General features: G+C 37.1%; 1 protein-coding gene across 5 annotated transcripts in view; it reads right to left on the bottom strand.

Annotated features, from left to right (window-relative positions):
- LRRC4C (leucine rich repeat containing 4C) overlaps positions 1-13160 on the bottom strand; it is a 211957-nt gene extending 198797 nt beyond the window's left edge. For all 5 annotated transcript variants that reach the window (XM_032282284.1, XM_032282287.1, XM_032282293.1 and 2 more), the window contains exon 1: positions 13059-13160. The gene's annotated coding sequence lies outside the window, so the exon portion shown is untranslated. The remainder of the gene's footprint in view (positions 1-13058) is intronic.
- Between the last annotated feature and the right edge of the window lie 7967 nt (positions 13161-21127).

The following is a 21127-nucleotide window of genomic DNA, read 5'->3' as shown; positions in this document are numbered from 1 at the left end:
TAACAGTAACAGAAAATGAACAACAGAGCCACCAGTGATTGAGGGGATTTGAATCATACTGCCTAGATTTTATTTCCATTTCTACCCCCTTTCCATTTGAATGATTTTAAACACATAAGTTATTTAGCTTTTGTCCTCCTTCTTCTTTGAAATAAAGGTGAAAAGGGTGCTGTGACTTAATGAGAAAATTCAGGTAACGGAGCTTAGTTTTAGCCATATGCACAGAAATTTATGCACATCATTTATTATTATCTGCCATTATTTTTAGGATAGTGGTATTGATAAATTGACTGGGTTAAGTAAACTCCTGCATGAACAGATGCCTTCAAAACCTTTTAAAAAAGGGATTCCTAACCCTTCACAGCACCAACGCAGTTTCATCCAAGAATGCTAAATGAAAGGCAAATTCAAGGGAATCCAGAGGTATTGAGGATCTCCCGTCTTAGTCTTATTTGCAAAAGGATTTTTCTTTAACTCTTGGATACTAACTACTCCATGAATGCAATATGGTCATGGTTCCAATATTCTAGCAGAAGGATAATGTCCACAATCTGTATGAAAAGGTAGTCATCTTAACTTGAAGGACATTATTTGAGCATTTAATTGCTTCCAGAGATGGGACAGCAGTTACATGAGGGCTCAAGCTCTCCCAAGCAATACCTTGGTAACTTCACTGACCAGGTACCATCTCTTTGGTACTTTACAGGCTTGCAGAATCCTAAGTCCATCATTTTTGCCACTAATCGACTCCTTTCATTGAAACCCAAATGTCTACCACACAGCAGTGGCCTTAGCTTTACTGGTGAATGGCAAATATATTACTGCCTTTCCTTTTCACCATTTTCAAAGTCTCTTTTCAATCTCTACCCCTGGACATTACATATCACATTCTTTTTCTTTAGTTCTATTTGTAATTGATCAAATAGATTTGTTTATGTTAGTTTTTACTCCCCACCTCCTCCAAGGCCTTTTACCATGTTTCTGGCTGCTACCGCCCTTCAATTCTGTGACTTACAACAACAGGAAGGAGTTATTATCACTGTTATAGACTAAGACAGAGGAGTCACAGCTTAACCTTGTTCCTGGGAAAACAGGATAAATTCACAGGGCCAGTGGAACAGAATAGAGAATCCGGAAATTAATTCACATATCTATAGCCAACTGACTTTTGACAAAGGTCCTGAGAACATACATTGGGGGAAGGACCATCTGTTCAATAAATGGTGCTAGGTAAACTGAATAACCATAGGCAGATGCATAAAACTGGACCCCCACCTCTTACTCTATAAAAAAATCTACTCAAATGGATCAAAGTCCTAAATGTAAGACCCAAAACTATAAAACAATTAGATAAATAAAATATGAGGGTAAATTCACATTGGTGTAGGAAAACATTTTACGAATAAGATACAACATTTCAGGCAACAAAGGCAAAAACAAATAAATGGTATTATACAAAACTAAAAGCTTCCGCACAGCTAAGAAAATGATGAACACAGTGAAAAGACAATCTACAGAATGGGAGAAGTAAGTTGCAAACTATTTATCTGACAGAGGATTAATATTCAGAATGTAAAAAGAACTCAAACATCCTGACAGCAAAATAAAAAACAGAATATAAAAACAAAGCAGATAGTCTGATTTTTAAAAATGGCTAAATGATCCTAATAGATGTTTTTCAATAGAGGGCATACAAATGGCCAAATATATGAAAAAATGTCCAACCTCAGTAATCATCAGGGAAATGTCAACTAAAACAAAAGTGAGTTATCATCACCCCAGTAATAATGGCTATTATCACAAAGGAAAAACAAAACAAAATTCTAGTAAGGATGTAGAGAAAAGGGAACTTTTAATACACTGTTGAAAATGTAAATGAGTGAGGGGGGACCAATATGGCTTAAAGGGAGCTTCTCCAGAGTGCAGCTCCTGGCTAGTGAGACACAGAACCAGAGCAATATCTGCATCTCTGAACGAGGTGCCAGGTTTATTCCAAAAGGACTGGTTGATCAGCAGGGTTAACCCCCCCAAAAGGCAGTAAAAGCAGCCCAAAGAGGGTGAGCCAAGGCAAGGTGGGGCATTGCCCCGCCTGGGAAGTGTATCTGGCATGGAGGATCAGGGGGCTTCACCTTGTTGGTACTCCGATTCACATACAGTGCCTCACACTGTGACTTCGGCAGCACACAGCCAGGAAAATACCACCTGGCTGAGAACGACGCCAAGTTGCAGACCCAGGCGACAGTCCAGGCTGGCAGTTCCGGCCAGACCGGTGCCTTGTCAGGGCAGACCAGGGTGGAGACTTGGACTAACACCGAGAAGGCTTTCAAGAAGGAACTGCCTGTCCTATAGAAGAAGGGAAAGTTGAAAGTGGGAGGGGGATACGGCTAGAGAGGTCCCACCCCCCACAAGATCCAGCAAACTCTCCTGGGAGAGTTTCACAGTTAACATATCAGGTGGAACTACATCCGGGAGCCCGGGCAGAGGGAAAGAAGCCCGCCATTGGGAAGGCAGGGCTAATCCCACAGGCATAAGCAGAAGCCAGGCAAAGAATAAATAGCAGCCCGGCTGAAACTGAGGCAGCCCAGCAGCACCTCCATGGGCAGACAACTGACAGACTGTCTCATGTGGCACACTGACACCTACATTAAAAAAAAAAAAAATCTCATACAGGAGAAATAACCCCAACTTTAACAGGAAGGACGTCCACTCAGAGATTTCACACAAAATTACCAACTTCAAAGATCAAAGATAGATAAATCCACGAAGATGGGAAGAAACCAGTGCAAAAAACGGATGAAAACATCAAACTCCAGAACACCTCTCCTCCCCAGAGAGATCACAACACCTCACCAGCAAGGGAACAAAGCAGGTCAGAGAATGATTTTGACGAGCTGACAGAAGCAGGCTTCAGAAGATGGGTAATAACAAACTCTGAGCTAAAAGAACATGTTCTAACTCAATGCAAAGAAACCAAGAACCTTGAAAAAAGATTAGACAAAACACTAACTAGAATAACCAGCCTAGAGAATAACATAAATGACTTGATGGAGCTGCAAAACACAGCACGAGAACTTTGTGAAGCATACACAAGTTTCAATCACCAAATTGATAAAGCAGAAGAAAGGATATCAAAGATTGAAGATCAACTCAACAAAATAAAAAGAGAAGGCAAGAAAAGATTAAAAAGAATGAAAAGAAATGAACAAAGCCTCCAAGAAATATGTGATTATGTGAAAAGACCTAATCTATGCTTGATTGGTGTACCTGAAGAGGATGGGGAAAATTAATCCAAGCTGGAAAATATGCTTCAGGATATTATCCAGGAGAACTTCCCCAACCTAGCAAAGCAGGCCAACATTCAAATACAGGAAGTACAAACACCACCACAAAGATACTCCTCAAGAAGGGCAACCCCAAGGCACATAATCGTCAGATTCACCAGGGTTGAAATGAGGGAAAAATTGTTAAGGGCAGCCAGAATGAAAGATTGGGTCACCCACAAAGGGAAGCCCATCAGACTCACAGCAGATCTCTCAGCAGAAACCTTACAAGCCAAAAGAGAGTGGGGGCCAATATTCTACATCTTTAAAGAAAAGAACTTTCAACCCAGAATTTCATATCCAGCCAAATTTAGCTTTATAAGTGAAAGAGAAATAAAATCCTTTATGAGCAAGCAATTACTGAGAGATTTTGTTGCCACCAGACCTGCCTTACAAGAGGTCCTGAAGGAAGCAATAAACACACACAAAAAATCCAGTACCAGCCATTGTAAAAATGAACCAAATGGTAAAGACCAACAACGCAATGAAGAAACTGCATGACCAACGGGCAAAACAAACAAACAGTAACAAAATGGCAAGATCAAATTCATACATAACAATATTAACATTAAATGTAAATGGCATAAATGCCCCAATCAAAAGACAGAGACTGGCAAACTGGGTAAAAAGTCAAGACCTGTCAGTGTGCTATATTCAGGAGACCCATCTCACAGACCCAAGACACACATAGACTCAAAATAAAGGAATGGAAGAAGATCTACCCAGCAAATGGAGAGCAAAAAAAGCAGGGATTGCAATCCTAGTCTCTGATAAAATGGACTTTAAACCAACAAAGATCAAAAGAGATAAAGAGGGGCATTACATAATGGTGAAAGGATCAATACAACAAGAAGAGCTAACTATCCTAAATATATATGCACCCAGTACAGGAGCACCCAGATACATAAATAAAGTCTTAATGACCTCAAAGAGACTTAGACTCCTGCACAATAATAGTGGGAGACTTTAACACTCCACTGTCAATATTAGACAGATCAACGAGACAGAAAATCAACAAGGATATCCAGGATTTGAACGCAGAACTGGAACAAGTGGACCTGACAGACATCTACAGAACTTTCCACCCCGAAGCCACAGAATATACATTCTTCTCAGCACCACATCATACTTACTCTAAAATTGATCACTTAATTGGAAGTAAATCACTCCTCGGCAAATGCAAAAACATGGAAATCCTAACAAACCGTCTCTCAGACCACAGTGCAATCAAATTAGATCTCAGGATTGAGAAACTAACTCAAAACTGCACAACTTCATGGCAACTGAACAACTGGCTCCTGAATTGTCAACTGGATAAACAATGAAATGAAGGCAGAAATAAACATGTTCTTTGAAACAAACGAGATCAAGGACACAATGTACCAGAATCTCTGGGACACATTCAAAGCAGTGTCTAGAGGGAAATTGATAGCAATAAATGCCCAAATGAGAAGTGAGAAAACATTGAAATTGAAATTGACACCCTGTCAACACACTCAAAAACTAGCAGAAGACAAGAAATAACTAAGATGAGATCAGAAATGAAGGAGATAGAGACATAAAAAATCCTTCAAAAAAATCAATACATCCAGGACCTGGTTTTTTGAAAAGATCAACAAAATAGACCACTAGCCAGATTAATTAAAAACAAAAACAAAAACAAAAACAGAGAAGAATCAAATAAATGCAATAAAAAACAATAAAGGGGATATCACTACTGATCCCACAGAAATACAAACTACCATCAGAGATTACTACAAACAACTCTATGCACATAAACCAGTAAACCTGGAAGAAATGGACAAGTTCATGGACGCTTGCACCCTCTCAAGCCTAAACCAGGAAGAAGTTGAAACCCTGAATAGACCAATAACAAGGACTGAGGCAGCAATTAATAGCCTACCAAACAAAAAAAAGTACAGGTCCAGATGGGTTTATAGCTGAATTTTACCAGATGTACAAAGAGGAGCTGGTACCATTCTTTCTAAAAGGATTCCCCACAGTACAAAAAGAGGGAATCCTCCCCATCTCATTTTATGAGACCAATATCATCCTGGTATCAAAACCTGGCAGAGACTGAACAAACAAAGAAAACTTCAGGCCAATATCCATGATGAACACAGATACAAAATCTTCAATAAAATACTGGCAGACTGATTGCAATAGCTTAAATGGATGGATCAAAATCTTATCCATCATGATCAAGTAGGCTTCATCCCTGGGATGCAAGGCTGGTTCAACATACGCAAGCCTATAAACATAATCCATCACATAAATAGAACCAAAGACAAAAACCACATGATTATCTCAATAGATGCAGAGAAGGCCTTCAACAAAAATTCAACAGCCCTTAATGCTAAAAACTCTCACTAAACAAGGTATTGATGGAAAGTATCACAAAATAATAAAAGTTATTTGTGATAAACCCATTGCCAATATGAGACTGAATAGGCTAAAACTGGAAGCATTCCCTTTGAAGTCTGGCACTAGACAAGGATGCCCTCTCTCTCCACTTTTAATACAGTATTGGGAGTTTTAGCCAGAGCAATCAGCAAGAAAAAGAAATAGAAGGTATTCAATTAGGAAAGGAGGAAGTCAAATTGTCTCTGTTTGCAGATGACATAATTGTATATTTAGAAGACCCCACTGTCTCAGCCCACACTCTCCTTAAGCTGATAAGCAAATTCAGTGAAGTCTCAGGATACAAAATCAATGTGCAGAAATCATAAGCATTCCTATACAACAATAACAGACAAACAGAGAGCCAAATCAAGAGCGAAATCCCATTCACAATTGCTACAAAGAGAATAAAATGCCTAGGAATACAACTAACAAAGGAGGTAAAGGACCCCCTCAAGGAGAACTACAAATCACTGCTCAAGGAAATAAGAGAAGAAACAAACAGATGGAAAAACAATCCATGCTCATGGTTAGGAAGAATCAATATCATGCAAATGTCTATACTGCCCAAAGTAATTTACAGGTTCAATGCTATCCCCATTAAACTACCAATGACCTTCTTCACAGAACTCGAAAAAATCACTTTAAACTGTATATGGAACCAAAAAAGAGCCTGCATAGCCAAGATAATCCTAAGCAAAAAGAACAAAGCTGGAAGCATCATGCTGCTGGACTTCAAAGTATATTACAAGGCAACAGTAATCAAAACAGCATGGTACTGTTACCAAAACAGAGATATACACCAATGGAACAGAACAGAGGCTTCGGGAGCAATACCACACATCTACAACCATCTAAATCTTTGACAAACCTGACAAAAACAAGCAATGGGGAAAGGACCCCCTGTTTAAGAAATGGTGTTGGGAAAATTGGCTAGCCATGTGCAGAAAGCAGAAACTGGACCCCTTCCTGACACCTTACACTAAAAATAATTCCAGATGGATTAAGGACTTAAACATGAGGCCTAACATCATAAAAACCCTAGAAGAAAACCTTGGCAAAACCATCTAGGACATAAGCATAGGCAAGTACTTCATGACTAAAACACCAAAAGCAATGGCTACAAAAGCCAAAATAGACAAATAGGATCTAATTAAACATGAGAGCTTCTGAACAGCAAAAGAAACAATCATTAGAGTGAACTGGCAACCAACAGAATGGGAAAACATTTTTGCAATCTACCCATCTGAGAAAGGGCTAATATCCAGAATCTACAAAGAACTAAAACAGATATACAAGAAAAAACAAACAAACCCATCTAAAAGTGGGCGAAGGATATGAACAGACATTTTTCAAAAGAAGACATATATGAAGCCAACAAATATATGAAAAATGCTTGTCATCACTGGTCATTAGAGAAATGCAAATCAAAACCACATTGAGATACCATCTCACGCCTGTTAGAATGGCGATCATTAAAAAACCTGGAGACCACAGATGCTGGAGAGGATGTGGAGAAATAGGAACACTTTTACACTGTTGGTGAGAGTGTAAATTAGTTCAACCATTGTGGAAGACAGTGTGGCGATTCCTCAAGGATCTAGAAATAGAAATTCCATTTGACCCTGCAATCCCATTACTGTGTATATACTCAAAGGACTATAAATCGTTCTATTATAAGGACACATGCACACGTATGTTCATCACAGCACTGTTTACAATACCAAAGACCTGGAACAAACCCAAATGCCCATCAACGATAGACTGAACAAAGAAAATGTGGCACATATACACCATGGAATACTATGCAACCATAAAAAACAATGAGTTCATGTCCTTTTTAGGGACATGGATGAACCTGGAAATGATCATTCTCAGAAAACTGACACAAGAACAAAAAATCAAACACCCCATGTTCTCACTCATAGGTAGGTGTTGAACAATGAGAACACCTCGACACAGACAGGGGAGCATCACACACTGGGGTCTGTTGCAGGGGGGGGCACCTAGGTGAGGGACAGTGGGAGGGAGTGTGGGGAGGGATAACATGGGGAGAAATGTTAGGTATAGGTGATGGAGTCAGCAAACCACCTTGCCATGAATGTACCTATGCAACAATCTTGCATGATCTGCACATGTACCCCAAAATCTAAATTAAAAAAAAGAGGAAATGTAAATGAGTAAAACCACCATGAAGAAAAGTATGGACACTCCTCAAAAAACTACAAATAGAACTACCATGTGATTCAGCAATCACATTACTGGGCATTTATCCAAAGTAGAGGAAATCAGCATGAGGAAGAGATACCTATGTCCCCTTGATTATTGCAGCACTATGCACAATAGCCAAGGAATGGATGCAACCCAGGTGTCCACAAACAGATGAATGAAGAAAACATGGTATATATACACGATAGAATACTATTTGGCCATAAAAAAGAATGAAATTCTGTAATTCACAGCATTATCGATGAAACTGGAGGACAATATGCTAAGTGAAACAAGCCAGGAATAGAAAGTTAAATACCACATTTTCTCACTCATATGTGGAAGCTAAAAAAAAGTTGATCTCACAATTGTAAAAAGTAGAACAGAAGATACTAGAGTGTGGGAAATATAGGGAAAGGGAGATGGGGAGAGATTTGTTAAAAGATACAAAATTACAGCCAGAGAGGAGCAATAATTTCTTTTGTCTTTCCCACTATGGGACAACTGTAGTTACAAAGAAATTATAATAAAGATTTGAGGTGATGAGTATGCTAATCAATATATATTATCTGTATTGCAACATCACTATGTACTCCCAAAATATGTACAATTATTATTTAAGTTAAAAAATAAAAAGAAAACAAAATAAAACACTGCATAGATAGGAAAAAAATGAAAAAAATTTAAAAAACCAGTATGGATTATAAAGGGTTAAAGGGTGTGTGTGTGTGTGTGTGTGTGTGTGTGTGTGTGTGTGTGTGTGTGTTAGAGAAGGCGGAGGTCATTTTTTATCCTTTAAATAGCTTTTGCTTAGTTCGCAATTTATTTTATTCTCCTTATGTATCTACGTGTCTATTTCTTGTTTTAAAAGATAGAAAATGTTATCCCCATATAATACTATTATTTAGATATTCTTCTACACATATAAATGCATAATATATGTAATATATAAAATGATTAATGTCACATTTACAGAATTTCTTGTAATCAGAAATTTAAAATTACTATTAGGAATATATTCCCATGTCTATACATTCAGAGCAGCAGCAGCATTGTGAGTGACTGCATAGTGTTTCATTATATCAATAAACCATATAACATACTCTCTATTTTTAGTTTTTAAAGTTGTTTCCAATTTACTGCAACTGCTTACAATACTCTAATGATCATGCCTGTACATATATCTTCATTTGTTCACTGATTTATTTACAATCTCAGAAAAGGAAGTGGCACATTTTAAAGACTTTTGAATCACAGACCATATAGGTCTCTGAAAGGGTTATACCAAATTATACTCTGAACAGCAGTTTATAAAAACGCTTTTTCTCTAGACTCTTACCACTACAGTATGTTTTAACTTGTTTTAAAATTTAAAGAGCAGTGAGGAGGTATCCCATATAATCTCCCTGAGGAGTAGGGCTACATCAGATTTATGGTGTACAGATTTGTTAACCAGGACAGAATCATGGGAATGTGGCATGATTGTTCTATTACCAAGAACTCTATGAATTAGATCTAGTAATTATTTTAGCAACTACCACTATAGCCACATTTCAGAGACAACCCAAACTGTAAAAAGTCTATGCATTTTTATGAAAAAAAATTCCCACAGATGTGATAATAGGAAATCTTCTTTCAGTTCTCTTTAGACTGGAGACAATAATATTGTTTCACTTGAAATTATGGTAACTCATTTTAGACATTGGGGGAGTCCAATTTATAGATATGTTTTCAGAAATAAGTAGAACTCTATTTGTTGCCAAATAAAAATGTCAATCATAAAGTGACAGCCACCATAACTTACTCATGTAGATGTCTACATTTTGTGAATGAATCAGAAGTATGATAAGGCTATTTGGAACTTTACTTGTTCCAATCTATTACTTTGTCCAGTGAATCAGTTAATGACCTTTTGGAAGACAATGATTCTCAGTCCTTCTACCAGCAAAAAGAAGACAGAAGTAAACATCAGTAGGGATATGGACAAATCCTATTAGCATAAATTCAGATAGGACAAAAATCTGCATGACAATGCTTACAGGCAACAGAAAATGAAAAGTTATGATAGTTAATCAAATGAGTCGTTGTATTTTCTGATCTTCTTTAGGAGTTTAATAAATTTTCACAAAGCGTTCTTGAAAAAATTTCTCTGAATATCCAAACATCCTATAGAACTCGTTATGCATTTATTTATCATATGCATTACTGTAAATATCATTAGAAGTTTCATAAATCTCAAGGCAAAATTAAACTTAGAATGCTTTCACTATGATGGGATTTGATTATGCTGTGATTTATTGGTGCCAGAAAACCAGATAGCCTTGAACTTCTGAGATAAACTCTTTAAGATAGACCTATTGGGGATCTATATAGCTTTCTCTTAAGTTACCAGGTTTTTAAAAAAAAAAATTAGTTTCCTAGTATGCTAAAGAAAAGATGCTATAAAGGCTGTGGGAATATGGAGAAAAGAGAGAAAACTGGGATTTATTCATTCTAAATTTGATAAGCAAATGTATATATTGGAAAATAATCTCTTACATTCATAATGAATCTAACCATTTAATCATTTATTCATCTAACATTTACTAAAAATCAATGATGCAAACACCTTTGAACTTAAACTGGGGAAATTCTGGGGTCTTCAGTTAAGATCCTAAATTAGGATTTGTATTTGCTTTTTTTCAGAATAGGACACCCTACTGACTTAGGACCACTCTATCCCTTCTTAATGATTGTTGTTTTAGAAAGGATTGTTGGATTTGGCTCATTGACATCAGTCCTAGTCTTTCCATTTCCTTATTGTTCCTCATTCTTATTTCAGCACAGTATTTTAATTTTCTAGGGCTAGGAGATTTCCCTTTGCAATGGGTTGTACTTTCCCCAGGATCTAAGTATAACTTAGTATCCAGACTGAAATGTTAGCAGAAGGATGCTCTGATTCGAAATTCTAGAGCTGACAGTAGATTACATATCTGTCCTATTTTTCACCAATTCATCCTTCACTGACAATTGTAGCCATGCAGGCAAGTTCCTCAATGCATGCATTTTTGATTATACTTCCTGAAACGCATGCCCTTCTATGTCTTTTATCTAGATACTGAAATGTCTCTCTGCATATCCCTTGGTCCACCCTACATGTTCCTTTCCTGAGATCACCTTCTCTATTACTATATTAACTTTACTTCTTTTATGGTTTTCTTAGTTTAAGCGTGGTTTTTGCCACTCATTACCAAGTTACAACACTATGCTACTTTTTTTGTTTAAAGGTAGGTAGCAGCTTGTCTTAAATCTAAAGTATTCCTGTTCCATACTTGAAGGGGAAAGATGAGAGAAACCAGGCTCCTCTTTTAAATAGCAGAAGTTCATATCCTCTGCAGGACCAGCAACCTGGTAGCAAGGAGCAGGCTCTTCCTTTCAAAACGAACACAGACATGAACAGGACCTTTATATATTTAACAATACATTTAAGCTTACATATTAGATTAGCTTTGAAAGGGATAAGTTTTGAGTGTCAAATTAAAAATATTGATCAGTCTAGTAGAGCTTTGTATTCTTGAAGGACATATCTGAGAACATTGATAACACTCAGTTTTCCAAATGTCACTATACTCATTTAAGTATATCACAAAGTAATAATAATATCAAGTAAGATATCGCCTTCCAGATAGTAGCCCTATTTTGTTTTCAATGACTAATTATTCCTTGTGATTTGTATTTACAGTGATGTGATCAATCTGGATGCTTCCTTTCTCTCTGTAGAAGCCACAATGGTCTAATTCTTAATGATAATTATTATTATTTTGCCTTTACTGCTCCAGCCTAGTCAAGAGAACAAATCATCAAAATTGATGAAATCAAATGATCAAAATAAACCAAGATTTTTCTGAATGACCTTCAATCTTAGATGATGAAACACAAATATGAAAGAAGCAGGGTTCATTCATTAAAGAGGCAGCATCTAATGGAGAATATTAAGTCCGTTCTGCAGCCTTCTACAGATACTTGGCTTGGTTCATAATCTTGAACCAAGTTCATTATTTTACTTTATTCAAGCTTATTATTCCTATTTTTTATATTTTCAATACATCATATGTCCTTGGTTTCGTTTTTACCAATAAATAAATCCAAGTACACAGGTTGTTTATTAAATAAGTTTCAAATCCCCGTTGAGATAAATACACTGAGGAGTTAGCTAAGTTCATTTACTACCTAACTGTTCCCTCTACCTGCTTTTTACAGAATAACTTAACAGTATCCCTCAAAAATTGAAAATTACCATCTGTAGTAGGTTTTTTTTTAAATTAAGTGAAAACATAAATGGTAGTGGTCTACTATATAGTCATCATCTGCTCTATGATAGCACAGACAACATGTCGATTGTGATTCTGAAAATACCTGACTTCTAATAGGAAGTTGGGAAAAAGTTTGCTTAGAATATTTCTTCTTAAACAGGGAAAATCTCAGTACTGCGTCTGCCTCCATTACCTAGGAGACACTATCTTATGTGTTGCTAGGTTAAGAAAATCCTGATGCAACCTCTAAAAGAGCATTCTTTCTTTTTGGTAGGTCTCTCCGATTCTTCAATGGTAACAGGAAAAAAAAAAAAAACTCATTCCCCATTTCTATTTTTTTCCCTTCCCTGTAAAGGAAACTCCATTATAGCAGCTCCTCTGGCCTCTCTTTATCCCCTTTTCTCTCTCTTCTTCTTGGTCAGTGGAGTGGCATATCTGATCAGTAAACCTCAAAGCAAGATTTTGTCAGTTACAATATAACCCACTCTCTTCCTCTTCATCTTCACAGTGGGCTGCTTATAGGAAGATACACTCAGGTGTACTCCTCCACACCAGAAATTTCACAGAGCAGGTTGCCAACTTGGGAGATCCTGCAGTTGCCAAGCACTTCTTGGGCCTGGCTGGGTAAATCTATCTAATGCTGGAGTTAAATGTTAGGGAGCTCATTTTTGCCACACACACTGAAATGTTATCCCCAAATATTAACTGCATCATTAATAAAAGCAGTGTCTGGTTTTCTATTTGCCTATTTTTTTTTTACTGAACCTCACTTTGTTCTGAACTAGAGCAGCTAGAATGGAAGCCCCTGAAGAACAGATTAGTGGTATTTGGAACTTACCTTAGCAAACTTTTTCCAACAGGTGTTGGTCTTACTGAGAAAATCCAAAGAAGTTTAATTAGCGCTCTGGAATTCTGCATATACTCCTTTATACCTGCAGGATAACATAAATATCATATTTTAAAATCATGCTATACAAAGGAAAACAAATTTAAGGTTAGACATCCCTGCTGGTTACATTCCCTCAATATAATTTAGTAATTTAAAATCACAAAATGTTGGCTGGGAGCGGTGGCTCATGCATGTAATCCTAGCACATTGGGAGGCCAAGGCAGGCGGATCCCAAGGTCAGGAGTTTGAGACCAGCCTGGCCAATATGGTGAAACCCTTTCTCTACTAAAATTATAAAAATTAGCCAAGTGTGTTGGTGTGAGCCTGTAATCTCAGCTACTTGGGAGGCTGAGGCAGGAGAATCACTTGAATCTGGGAGGTGGAGGTTGCAGTGAGCCGAGGTTGCACCACTGCATTTTAGCTTGGGCAACAGACCAAGACTTTGCCTCAAAAAAAAAAAAAAAAATCACAGAATGTCTTTCATAGGTGTGTGTGTCATATGACTAACAAATCAAGACATTGGTAAACTGTAGCAAATATGTATATGTGTGTGTATATATATATATGTATTTTATATATATACAATATATAAATATGTACATATATATCTATTGAATTTAGTTTTCCAACTCTAGATTTATTAGTCTTTCATTTTTTTGTTAATGTTCATTGCATTTTATTATTGAAATGTATCATATGAATTTCACCAGGGAAGATTTTTATCTATAAATAGTTTTTTGTACATAAATTTAAAAGGCTTCTGGCTCTTACTTCTTCCCTCTGGCCATGAGCTAAAAACAATACAGATAATTATCAGTTTATTTCAACTCTAATAGTTGAAACTGACATTAAAAAACTAGAAAATATACTCTGTAATTTACAGATTTCTCAGTTTGATATAGCATCAAAGAATATAAGTAAATATAGACATTGGATTGAGAATTAGAACTTGATTCAGTCCATAACCCTACAATAATTAACCAGATAATTTTGGGCAAGAATCCAATACTTACTGAGTCTTAACTGCTCTACATGTAAAATGAAAAGCTTTGTACAAAATCGCCACTGAGGCCCCTTAAATCTTTCAAATTCTGAGATAATTTTCCTTCTAAGTGTACGTTTTGATATGCGTAGAATGATGAGGATTTTGTGGAAGCAAAACTCTCATGCTTAGATAAAGCCTGAATTTGTATAAACTTATGTATACCAATTGTTAGCTTCTCTCTCTGCTGAACATGAGTTATTTATAAGTAAGTAATACTAAGGTGATTGTAATCAATGAATTTGAGATCCATGTATTATTGGAAAAAAATTAATTATCTACCTGATGGAGTTTAGTACAATTTTATTTTTAATTCAGAAGATTAATAACCCCTTGGAGCCTAATAAGCAGTAGATCAACCGTCCATCTTTCAGCTATCCTGATGTTAAGAAGTCGAAATTCTGAAGGGCTTGGAGAAACCACCGACAACGTGTAAGATAGCTTACAGAATTTAGCACGATACCATGATTTTTTTTCCCCTCCCGTGTCTTCGAAGGAAAAAGGTATTTTTGGTTGAAATATTCATATTTAATTGGTGTTCATATGTTTTTGTCTTGCGAAAACAATACGTTTCCTAAAACTGAAGGTTGAGTGATAGCTGGAATTACTACTTGCAAAGATAATTTTAAAACTGGCATATCAAATTTGTTTGCAACTATTATTAGAATAAAGGAAGCTAATTTAAGCTTGCATTATACTTCTAATGCACTGGGCCAATCTCTCTACATTACTTTACAAATAAAGCTTCATAACTACTCTATAAAAATTTGGATTATAATTCTCATTTTACAGATTAAGAAACAGAAGTAAGAATGTTTAAATCAGTAAACCATCTTAGTTTAACCCAGAAAAAGATAAGTGGCAGAACTGGCAAGTCTATTTAATTTCCAAGCCTACAGTTTTTCTTACTATGAACTGTGCTGTGTATCCTGGCACTACAAAGCTTGATGGTTACTCCTGGGACAGTGCATATTCGATTTAAGTAGATTCTATCAGACCTATTGTATCTTAGCCTCTGAATGCATCAGTTAATATTTATCTTTCATATCTGAAGGCTTTGTCTAATTTCTCAGGAACCTGATTTTTGCATTCCATTTCAATGATATGTTCAGAGGAACAAAATGATGCCTCCTCCATCTTTTAGCCTGAGTTTTCTGCTTGGTATTTAACAAGTTTCAAATAAATTTGTTTATACCAGGATTCTTAGCACAGAGAACTGAGCTAGGTGGGGCTGCCTGCAGGGAAAAAGCATCAGATAAGAAGCACTATGACAGGTGGTTGTGAAGAGAACAAGGCAGGGGTTTGTTGATTAGAACAAAGTGAATCATATTATACAGATTCATTAAATGTGGGGCTGGAAGGGACTCACCAATCAATTAGCTAAATATTATACTGCACAGGCGAAGAGAATAAGATACAATATGCTCATGAACTAGAAAGTAGATTTTAGGATTTCATTCATCTACCCAGTTTCTCAATGGTAGCATTGAAACCTCAATTGTATGTTTATATTGTATGCTTTTAAAAATAAATTCATTTCTTTTTTTTTTTTTGAGACAGAGTCTCGCTCTGTCACCCAGGCTGGAGTGCAGTGGCACGATCTCAGCTCACTGCAACCTCCGCCTCCCAGATTCAAGGGATTCTCCTGCCTCAACCTCTGGAGTAGCTGGAATTACAGGAACATGCCACCATGCCTGGTTAATTTTTGTATTTTTAGTAGAGACAGGATTTCACCATGTTGGCCAGGCTGGTCTTGAACTCCTGACCTCAGGTGATCCACCTGCCTCAGCTTCCCAAAGTGCTAGGATTACAGGTGTGAGCCACTACACCCAACCAAGAAATTCTCTTCTCTAGGCTTCAGTGTGTCTATCACATTGTACAGTTTAAGACTCAGGGAGCTTAGGTTATAGAAGACCTTGGAATCAGACCAACCTGAGGTCAGCAGCACCACTTCCTGGTTGCAGAGCTTTGAAAAGTGGCTTAATCTTTCTATAGGTCACTATCCTAATTTATGAAACAGGATAATGAGAGGTCCATCCTTTCTATACTGCTTTGGGATTAAATGAGGACATTTCTAGAGTACTTTGCATCAGGGTCTGTCCCAGAGTAAGCAAATACAAAGATGTCCAGGTATTGACAACACCTGGATGCTGATAGCATCCTCACCATCATTATAATTTATTTTATGTGGGACTAATATAATGGAATATCTTTTGTAAATTATATTTTCCCTTTAAATAAAGAAATATAAATCTCAATAAAAAGAGATTATGGCTGAAGTACTAGCAAGAGATTCAAGTCAGCATTGTCATGGTAACTTTATTTTACTACCAATGAAATGGAAAAGACACAAATCTCTATACATATTTGAAACTAAATATTCAATACACTAAAATAACAGACTTGGAAATGGCTCTTTTTGCTCAGAACAACTTAAAGTAATTGCTCTCAAAGGCAGAAATTCTCATAGCTTCTCATAGCTAAACCTTGTAATGAAAACAAATGATTTTACATGACAAAAAAGGAGAAAGTTCACATTTCTTCTTAATTATCATAAGTTAATGTGAAGAAATGTCCATTTGGACTATGCTGTTAGAGGCTCAGTTATGCAATATTCATATAAAAATAGTTCCAAATCAATACAACATGTTTTAAATTTACATTAACATTTAAATTAATGAGAAGCTCAATGTGAATTATGGCATGTAAGATGTTTAGGACGACGTCTCTTCTTGCCAACTTGGAACAGAGTCTATTGACTCACCTTCATAGTTTCATAAACAGCTTCCAGACTTTATGTGTTTTCAGTGCCAGAGGATTTTCAGACTGATGAAGGGGCCATATTGACATCACCAGAGAATGATGTTGGCTCTATCCACTAAAGTTATAAAATGCAGCTAGTAAGTTAGTATACCTCTGAAGGGCAGTTTGCCACAGATTATTCTCACATCTGGGGTTGCTTTAGAATTAGAGCTTATTCCTTTTTTTCTCCTGTGAATTTTATTCATCATATATTTCTAGAGCACCTATTCTGGACAGAACACTGTGCTAAAAATAACACAGATCCTCCTTCGAGAAACCCACAGTCTATTGAATGAGGTAGCAATTTACATAAACAGTCAGAGAATCATATGACATATTCTGTGACAAAACAATTTATGAATTGGGTGCTATCACAGGTACCTAGATAAGACTGAGGAGAAGGACAACTTTCTGAAGAAATGAGGCTTCAAAACCAAGTAGGCATTCGTTAATTAAGGAAGTATAGAAGATCTCACCAGTCAGAGGGAAGATCACATAAAAGAGTCAGATACCTTCCCTTCAATAAACAAGAAATTCACAATGATTAGTGTGAGAGGTGGCAAGTATGTGTGTGTAAGTTTATGAGTGTTTGTTTAGTGTGGAGGTACACACGCTCACATAGAAGTGTGAATAAAACTAATTAATATCCATGATTAGAAAGATAAATTAATGAGCTTTCTCATATGTCATGATAAGGAGTTTGGACATGATCCTTAAAATTATGCAGATGCATAAGTTCTAATGGATTTTAAGTAAGCTTGATTTAAAAAGTATCGCTCTGGCAATAACATAGAGAATAGATGAAAGGTGAGAGGTTTTTTTCTACAAAAGTCAACAGTTTTTTGTCAGACGTCAAAAGAGGCCTTAGTAAATCCACGCTTGAATTCATGTGATGTCAGATGCAAGACACAGTGGAGAATGTCAGAGAAACTTAGCAATTCCAAATCTCATGACTTTCTTTTTGACTGCAAAGTGAAATGGGCAATGAGAGACTAGAATTAGCAGTACTGTACCTGAGTGCTGCCACCTTCACTCATTTGTGAAAAACAATACATTGATCACCAGCTATGCACCAGGGACAGTATTGGGTCTTGAAAGCATGAGAAAGAACAATTCTCGAGAAACATTTCTTGATCAATGAGACAGAACAATGACGTAAATAAAAGCATTTCTAGATTAGGGTAAAAAATCATTGAGAAACACACAAGGTGATGTGATAATAAAAAGGATGGGGTCAGACAGGGTTGTTTAACTGAGGAGCGCAAGCTTTGGACTGGAGATTCAAATCCCTGCTCTGCCATTTCTCTGTTATGTTCTATTGGCAAGATCTTGTGCCTCAAATTATTCTGTAAATTGAAGCTAAATATTTCACTTCATCGGTTTATTGTGAGGACTAAATGAGTTAATAAATACACAAAGATTAGCCCAGTACTTCACAAATAGAAATGTTCCAACTTACTATTAGTATAGTTGTAGTTACTATTATTACTTTTTTTTTCCATTTATTTATTTTATTGCATTTTAGGTTTTGGGGTACATGTGAAGAACATGCAAGATTGTTGCATAGGTACACACGTGGCAGTGTGATTTGCTGCCTTCCTCCCCATCACCTACATCTGGCATCTCTCCCCTTGCTATCTCTCCCCAACTCCCCACCGCCCACCATCCCTCCCCTATTTCCCCCAACCGACCCCAGTGTGTAGTGCTCCCCTCCCTGTGTCCATGTGTTCTCATTTTATTATCACTGTTCTGTGAATAGATCGGCAATGAAAGGACTAGTTGAAAGGTGAAATTTGGGCTTAAACCTGAAGAATGAGAAAGAGCCAGACATGTGAAAAGCCTTAGAAAAGATAGTCATGCCTAACAAAGCCAACAACAGTGCAAAATTTCTGAAGTGTCTTAATGTTAAAATGTCTTCAACTTATTACGAACTACTTCATTATTATTACATAAGATTCAGCTGCTTTTACCACTCAAGGAAAGGAAGGGTAACTTATCTAAATAAAGAATCCAGGCCAGGCATGGTAGCTCATGCTGTAACCTGAGCACTTTAGTAGGCCAAAGGAGGAGGGTAGCTTACACCAGGAGTTCAAAATCAGCCTGGGCCATGTAGTGAAACCCCATCTCTTAAAAAAAAAAAAGGGGGGGACGATCCAAGATGGCCATTTAGGAACAGCTCAGGAGTGCAGCTCCTAGTGAAAGCGCAGAGGGTCAGTGGACGCCGCATTTTTATTGCCCAAAGACTAGGAAATTCCCAGGCAGAGGAGCTAATGGACAAAATAGAAAGGAATATAAGTGAATTGATGGAGCTGAAAAACGCAACACGAGAACTTCGCGAAGCATGCACAAGTATCAACAGCCGAATTGACCAAGCAGAAGAAAGGATATCAGAGGTCGAAGATCAACTCAATGAAATAAAACGGGAAGGCAAGAATAGAGAAAAAAGGGTAAAAAGGAATGAACAAAGTCTCCAAGAAATGTGGGACTATGTGAAAAGACCTAATCTACGTTTGATAGGCGTACCTGAATGCGACGAAGAGAATGAATCCAAGCTGGAAAATACTCTTCAGGATATTATCCAGGAAAACTTCCCCAACCTAGCAAGGCAGGCAAATATTCAAGTCCAGGAAATACAGAGAACACCACAAAGATATTCGTCAACAAGAGTAACCCCAAAGCACATAATCGTCAGATTCACCAGGGTTGAAATGAAGGAGAAAATACTAAGGGCAGCCAGAGAGAAAGGTCGGGTTACCCACAAAAGGAAGACTATCAGACTCACAGCAGATCTCTCAGCAGAAACCCTACAAGCCAGAAGAGAGTGGGGGCCAATATTCAACATCCTTAAAGAAAAGAACTTTCAACCTAGAATCTCCTATCCAGCCAAACTAAGCTTCATAAGTGAAGGAAAAATAAAATCCTTTGGGAACATGCAAGTACTCAGAGATTTCATCACCACCAGGCCAGCTTTACAAGAGCTCCTGAAAGAGGCTCTACACATATAAAGGAACAACCAGTACCAGCTACTCCAAAAACATGCCAAAAGGTAAAGAGAATCAACACAATGATGAATCTGCATCAGCTAATGGGCAAAACACCCAGCTAGCACCAAAATGGCAGTATCAAATTCACACATAACAATATTAACCCTAAATGTAAATGGACTAAATGCCCCAATCAAAAGACACAGACTGGCAAATTGGATAAAAAGCCAAAACCCATTGGTGTGCTGTATTCAGGAAACCCATCTCACATGCAAGGACACACAAAGGCTCAAAATAAAGGAATGGAGGAAGATTTACCAAGCAAATGGAGAGCAAAAAAAAGCAGGAGTTGCAATTCTCATCTCTGATAAAGTAGACTTTAAAGCAACAAAGATCAAAAGAGACAAAGAAGGACATTACATAATGGTAAAAGGACCAGTGCAACAAGAAGAGCTAACGATCCTAAATATATACACACCCAATACAGGAGCACCCAGATACATAAGGCAAGTTCTTAATGACTTACAAAGAGACTTAGACTCCCACACGATAATAGTGGGAGACTTTAACACCCCATTGTCAATATTAGACAGATCAACCAGACAGAAAATTAACAAGGATATCCAGGACTTGAACTCAGACCTAGACCAAGCAAACCTAATAGACATTTACAGAACTCTCCACCCCAAATCCACAGAATATACATTCTTCTGAGCACCACATCACACATACTCTAAAATTGACCACATAATTGGGAGTAAATCACTCCTCAGCAAATGCAAAAGAGTGGAAATCATAACAAACAGTCTCTCAGACCACAGTGCAATCAAGTTAGAACTCAGAATTCAAAAACTAACTCAGAACCGCACAGCTTCATGGAAACTGAACAACTTGCTCTTGAATGTTGACTGGATAAACAATGAAATGAAGACAGAAATAAAGATATTCTTCGAAACCAACGAGAATGAAGACACAACTTACCAGAATCTCTGGGACACATTTAAAGCAGTCTCTAGAGGAAAATATATAGCAATAAGTGCCCACATGAGAAGCAAGGAGAGATCAAAAATTGACACCCTATCGTCAAAATTGAAAGAGCTAGAGGAGCAAGATTAAAAAAACTCAAAGTCTAGCAGAAGACAAGAAATAGCTAAGATCAGAGCAGAACTGAAGGAGATAGAGACACAAAA

The sequence above is a fragment of the Sapajus apella genome, unplaced genomic scaffold (genome assembly GCF_009761245.1).
Source record: "Sapajus apella isolate SASKATOON/1434 unplaced genomic scaffold, GSC_monkey_1.0 scaffold14, whole genome shotgun sequence".
Lineage (NCBI taxonomy): Eukaryota > Metazoa > Chordata > Mammalia > Primates > Cebidae > Sapajus > Sapajus apella.
The sequence above is the reverse complement of the archived record's forward strand: the minus strand, read 5'-3'. Positions and strand labels throughout refer to the sequence as shown.